Genomic DNA, 7,183 nt, shown 5'->3' with positions numbered 1-7,183 from the left:
GAGGCTTCGTGGTAGTTTTTTAATGTCACAATATCTCGTGTTAGTCCAGACATTGGCACAAGTTGAGAAGAAAAGGCAGGGAAAGCAGCAAAGGCGATTTTTCGAAGGACAGCCACATAGCCAGTCTTTTCGGGTGTACCAGTCCGTTTGAAAAGCGCGAGTTATCTTCTGTCCAGCAGTTTGAAGCAAACTTTTTAGCTCCGGTGTGGTGTTAATCGCGTCCACTTTTGACGGAAAGTCCAGTTTCACGTACGCCCCCTTTCAGTGCGGCAGAGTACTATCTGCCGCAAGCTGTGCCTTTTCACTGTGGTTTTATTTCCCATCAGCAAAACTAAATATATCGCTAACAAACATTAAACTTTAAGGGTTAAAGACATTAGCCAGACTGTGGAAAATCAGGTCAAATAAACGTATCTGGAAACATTATAATGGCGACATGCAGATGTACGGGAACCAGCACGCTCCAATTCCATGTATCAACCCAGTATGTTATGGATTGCGCAATCAGAGGTGAGGCTTTACTTGTTGCTGCCGCACCTCTCGTTTCATTTCTTTATTTGAACAGGAAATTGGCAAATTCAGCGATTTTGACTATAAAAAATGTTTGAAATGAGTCATACATAAAGAGCAATGGACAAATATTAATATAAATTTGATGCTATAATTATTTTTTTGTCATGATGACAGGTGAGGCTCTGCCTCACCTGCCTCCCCTGACCGCACGTCACTGAGGTTTACCCATGTTGACAATTACAGGCCTCTCTAATCTTTTCAAGTAAGAGAACTTGCACAATATTTGTTTGACTAAATACTTATTTGCCCCACCGTATATTTGTTCACTTATGTTAAGCTACTTATTCATTTCCTTCTGATTTAAAAAAGTCAGTGTTTGCACGATCTTCAAAATATATTCCATTTAACTCTGTTATAATATGTCATTTGTACTTATTTTTCTGAATGTATGTTACTTATGTCTTTATTATTAAAAAAAAACAAAAAAAACAAAGCAAAAGTAAATGTTTACATCAACTTCAATTTTAATATATATCCAATGTTCTTAAGTAGTTAAAATTGAAATTTGGCATTTGTATGTGAGTGAATGAGGGCAAATAAAAATTAGGAGATAGAGGTTGGGTTATTGCTGTTTTTGTTATTTTGCAAATCATTGAAAAAATACAATTTTGAATAAAAATCAGTTTTTGTATGTGTTATAGAGATAGCTGAGCCAAAACAGTTTTCTTTGCATTTCAGTAGTTTTAGGAGGTTTGACCCCACCTCCAAAAAAAAAATGAAAATTCCGGCAAGAAATTCTAGCCACTTTCACCCCTGACCATACATGGTTGGGAACCCTTGACAAAACAAAATCTGTAAGTTTATACGTTTTAACAATGGGTCAGATGTCATTTTGGTGTATCTATTCTGTTATTTTGTTGTTATTTATGTGGCGCGAACCAACATTTTGTGCTAAGCTAAATTAGCCACTTCATTTCATTTGCTCGTAATGGAGCCAGTTTTTTTGTTATTTATTGTAACACATTGTTGTTGAATAGAACAATTATTTTGTGTATAACTTTAGTGTTTTTTGTATGTTTTTAGTTTAACCACGCTACGCAAGGAAATAAGGGAGAGAAAGGAGATTTGGGCCTCTGTTTGTTGGTTAGCTCTCTGTCTAGGTTGAGTAGCCATACGCTTAACTGAGGGCAGAAGAGCGTGCAAAAAAAGTAATCAGTGCCAATGGTGGCTACTTTGAAGATACTAAAATATTATACATGTTTTTAGTTATTCCACTCCATTCCATTTTATTATTTTTTTTTTTTGCTAAGAACATTTATATTACCTTCTGTGAAATTTTGTAAAAAAAAAAAAAAAAAATGTAAAAAGAAACGAATAAAAGGGTGTGTCCAAATTTTTGGGCCTGTACTGTTTATCAGTGGCGTCGTTAGGCCTATTTTAGGGGGCTTAAAATATTCTTAAGCCCCCCCAAATAATTTGGTGTTGTTTTATTTAAAAAAAAACCAAAAAAAACATTACAAAAAATGCTGACATTCACTATGAAGTTGCCGGAATATTAGTTTAAATCGGTGATCATATAATCTGTCAATATAAACTTCAATATGATCATAATAAATCTGCCAGTTTCTCCTCACTTCATAGATTAAAGACCAAATTTGAAGTAATTTAATGAAATGCCAAATAGGTTCACAATTAAAGTAATTAAACATTGTCCAACAAATAAAGCATGAAAAAATAATTTATATGTTGTATATTTGACAAAATAATCGCGTTTCCGAAGTTCGAGCCTGAAAGGGGACGAACCCGGAAGTGACACGTCACACCAAGAACAGCGATGACAGCGCTCCATACGGCCGCCATACAAAGCCCTTCAAACAATGATTCAAACAGCGATATAAGCTACAGATCGAGAGCAAGTGAGGAGATCCAAGTTTTTGAAGAGTTGGAGGAAGAAGAGGAGGTCGAAATTTTATGTTGGACCTAACATTTATCAGCCAGACGCTAATCAGGATGCAAACAATGTGCCCAGACTACCTGACATGGAATGGAGACAAGACCCATCAAGATTACAAGATATATATATAATATAATATAGGCTGTTATTATTTTTATGATTTGAAGCATGTCACGTAAATAAACCACCTACTATTGCCTGGGATAAAAGAAAAGTTTTTAAATATATCCCCGATCGTGTTGTGGAATGAGCAGTGGAGGCTAGCGACTTTAGCTTTTGTTTGCCTGGCATGTTTCGGCGAACACTTCCGCCTTCGGACCCTCTGACGGGGGCGGGTGTGTTCGCCGAGGCATGTCAGGTGAATAAACCACCTACTGTTGCCTGGGATAAAAGAAAAGTTTTGACGAATTTATAAGTGTAGGCAAAATGAACTCAATACAACTATGATCGGGGATTGCCACGAGTTTGCTTCTGCTGTTTATTCCACAACACGATCGGGGTTTTGCCTCAAGTTACCTTTCGGCTAGCGTCGCTACCTTCTGCTTGTTCATTCCACAACAGTTGGCAGCTCTGCTTTGACAAAGTCATCAGTCATCTATCCAAAAATCACACTTTTTTGCAAATCCTTGATCATAAGCAGACCGGTTGAAGAAGCAGGCATCTTCGAAGTGTTTGTAGCAGAGAACACTACTCGATGATGGCGTGAAATTTATTTGTTTCGTGCGAACGAAAGATGTCCATTTACATGCCCTGCTATCCTTTGGCCACTCATACAACATTTCTTTAAATTGAAAACAATACATCGCGACACACCGCCGTGGCATCTTACTGAGAAGCAATGCAACAATACTGTTCTATGGCGGACTTCCCTCGCAGTTCTCGGTGTGACGTCATTTACTAAGATTTCCGAAGATTGTCGAAGAAAAGCATTTTCGTTGTCAAGGGCATTGCTATGGGTTAAACAAAGAATCTGGGAGGGTTGCGTTTAAAAGAATAACGAAAATATCCTTATAATTGTTTAGCCATTAAAATTATTCAAAAACATGGTTGGCCAACCTTACTTCACATTTGGTCTTTAAGGTAGAGAGTAGGGGTGTGACAAAATATCGAAATGGTGACATATCGTGATACTTTGTATCCCAAAAGGTTATCGATATGCTCCTGCCAAGAATCGAGATATCGTTTTAAAAAGGTGTAAATGTCTAAAAAAAAAAAAATTAAAAAGGAACCAACAAGTCACTACCAAAATCTTCCACCATAATAGTGTCTCAGGTAACTAAGGCAGCCATTGACGGTGCTCGACGCCCAATCCATTTAGACTGGGAACGATTGTTCATTCGAAATAGGGCTTTAGCTAATGATTCTTTTAGTAGTCGATTAATCGATGAACTATTTAGTTTAAATAATCGAGTAATCGGATAAGGAGCATGAAAATTTAAAATACCTAAGCTAAGCCTCACACGGTATATAAAAAAAAGAAAAAGGATCTATGTACAACAAAAGAACAATTGGCTAACGTACATAGCAAAAGTCTGCTAGCTTAAATGCTATAAAATGCTAACACTTTTTTTACAATGCTCTAAACAAATGGCTCAGACACATATTCCCACAAAAAATGGCTAAATACACCTTCAAACTAAATTAGGAATGCATTTTAAAAAATCATTAGCTCAAACAAACGCTTATATTGGTCTTAACAGGGAGCAGATGGATTCAGTATCCACCCAAGTCCAAAAAAATAAATGCAAACACTTTCAAAACAAACCATTACAACACCACTTTAATTAAACCAATACTCAAAGCAGCAAAATTTAATTTGAATCTTTTTTTCTAATCGAATGCTCGAGTTAATCGATTAATCGTTGCAGCACTTTCAATTCGAAACCAGAGTATTCGCAGTCATTCTGTCCGATTTTCGGGGCATTTACAGGTCACTTGCTGTTCATTTACAGGTCAATTCCTGTTGAGTCACTGCCTATTCATTTGGATGATTCCCAGGTCACATCCTGTTCTGTAACTCAAAATAAACAGGTAGAGACCCATAAAATACCCCAAAATCAAAAGGAAGTAACTGAAAATCAACATGCAAATGACCTTAAATGGCCCAAAATTACCTCATTGCCTGGCATAGCTGCACTGACGGCCATAGACGTTCAATCCGTTTGAAGTGGGAGGGATGGCAGTGAATGAACATTCGTTCAAGCCTTGGGGCCCAAGTACACCAGATGCATGATCGTTGCGGTTCCGGTCCGACTCCGGTAAAAAATAGCGCCGGAGCCAATCCGTTCCCATTATATCCTATTTTTTAACGTACACCGGCCGCGTCAGTGCTCCGGATTGACTGCGAACCATCTCCGGCGTGCCACATGCCCGCCGGATGGTATAGGCTATTTTCTATTTTTGCCAGACACGCATCCGACAAAATGGGCGGAGCTGGGCCTGGACGTAACAGCCCAGTTGCTTATTCATGGTTTAAACACCAGCGAACATGGACGAAGAACGTTTCATCATGGAGGTGGAAAGTCACAAAGTGGTAAACGATGCAGCAGATCGTTATTATAAGGACAGCATTAAAAGCAAAGCTGTAAGGTGCCCTATTATGCGTGTTTTTCTGGCAATGATCTGAAACACACGACGTGCTGACAACTTTGAGCGAAAAAAAAAAAAAGCAGCGTATCTGGAAGTGGTTCCACCGCAGAAATTCTCGTGCCCGGCGCACACACAATGTCGGTTTGTATACAGAGTCGAGGGGGAAAAGTACGAAAGAGAATAGAGACACCCACAAGTTTCGACCTAGTGGTCTATTCGTGACGTTTCTCTTTCTTTCCTACATTTTACTTGACTTTTCATAGAAAAACCAACAGTTTGCGCTGGGCACAGGAAGCAGTGTTGAGACACCAATTCCAAGTACACTGTTTTTTAGCTCGTGTAGTATATAATTCGCTATCCATTTTATAAATATTGCAGATTATTTAACAGTTGTTTATAACAGCTCTATGAGATGTTATGTGCCATAAATTTTAAATGTGCACAAAGATATAAACCCACCGACACAACCAAGGGCATAATAGGTCCCCGTCCCCTTCCCCCCCCACACACGGAGCCCTGATCTCAACATGATGCAGTCAATCTGGAATTAAGAGACAGACATAACCAAAATATCAATATGCAAAGAAAAAATGTGCTCTCTCTCTGCTTCTCTGATGAGTATAGACTCCGTGTGTTTTTTGTTGTTTTAAATGGCACATTATAGCGCGCGATGACGCGAGCGCTCACGAGGGAACGGAGTTGGCGGACCGCAGTGGTGTGCAGCCGGTATGATTTGCCTTTTTTTGACGTACTGCGTGGCACGCAGTCAACACTGAACCGAACTGGAACCGCAACGATCATGCATCTAGTGTATTTGGGCCCTTATGGACAAGCACAACTCACGGTCGTGGTTGCCTCAGAAGAACCGCAACTAGTCGCCGTCATTACCCAATCGTCACGGGCGTGTCATAACAACGCGAGAGCCAACAAAACCACTGTAACGCACGCTCCGTAGCGTTTTCTTCACAGCCCAAAACGAAACTAGTAGTGGGAACGAAGCAACATGCTAAAACAATGGACAGTTTGAGCACCGACGCCAGCGACGTGCAGCGATTGATTTTTCAACGCACTCAGGAAAAACAAAAGTCGGACTTTGAAGTGAGGACGGCAGCCAGATCTGTTCGCATGGGACAGAGCTAGTGTGAAGTGTGGAGCGGTACAGAGATCGTGAGTTTTTAACCCTGAAAAATAACCCACTACAATGGTGGAAAGGGCAGCACGACCCTCTGGAGATTTTTTTTTTTCCCACGAAACGCAGTCTACTTAAACATGAACATGTGGATTAACTGATCTTCCTCAAGAAAAAAATCTGCCCTTCAAAAAAGATATGGACAGTGATGACTAGTAAAAAATGTGGAAACACAGGCATAAGTGAAAGACTTTGCTGGTTAAAGTAATGATTATTGACCTGTCTGTCTAAAATGCTCTATTTTTATTCCCCCAATTATACCAGTGGTAAAGCATAATTTATTATTTATTTATGATAACATTGCAGGTTTCATTCTTTTTTTCTAGAGTTGCTGCATATAATTAATATTTTTTGTTTGTAAGATGTTTACGTTGAAAGTTTGCAATTAAATTACTTACCGCTTGTGTTCAAAACACCAGGAAATACAGTAATTGAATTGCTGCACTTTATTGTTGTCTGTTGTCTGTCACTGGAGTTTTATTATCAATCCCATCCAACAAAATGACGGCCATATAGTAAGCCTTATTTTTTTTTCATAAAAAAATAAAACATAACATTGGTATGAAATTTTGTTGTTTAATTTTGCCATTAGGAATGCGGTCTTTTTTATATGTTTAAAATACTGTACGAACACACCAACAAATGTTTACTATTGTATCATTTTCACTCTGTATCGAACCGTATCGTTCTTAAACTATCGAATTGTATCAAATCGCTCGGCCATAAAAATGTATCGTTTTTTTAATCGAATCCTAACCTGTGCATCTAGATATATATCGAATTGGCTTCATGCCAGATTCCCAACCCTACTTTTTACTTGTAAAGTTTAAAGCAAGTACTTTCTACTTTTACTTGAGTATTTTTTCTTCTTTTTCTCTAGTTTTTGCACCTGTATCTGAAAAAAAAAAGTACTTTATCCACCACTGCAAATCGGAATA

This window comes from Corythoichthys intestinalis, chromosome 15 (genome assembly GCF_030265065.1).
Source record: "Corythoichthys intestinalis isolate RoL2023-P3 chromosome 15, ASM3026506v1, whole genome shotgun sequence".
NCBI lineage: Eukaryota > Metazoa > Chordata > Actinopteri > Syngnathiformes > Syngnathidae > Corythoichthys > Corythoichthys intestinalis.
This window is presented reverse-complemented; position numbering follows the sequence as displayed.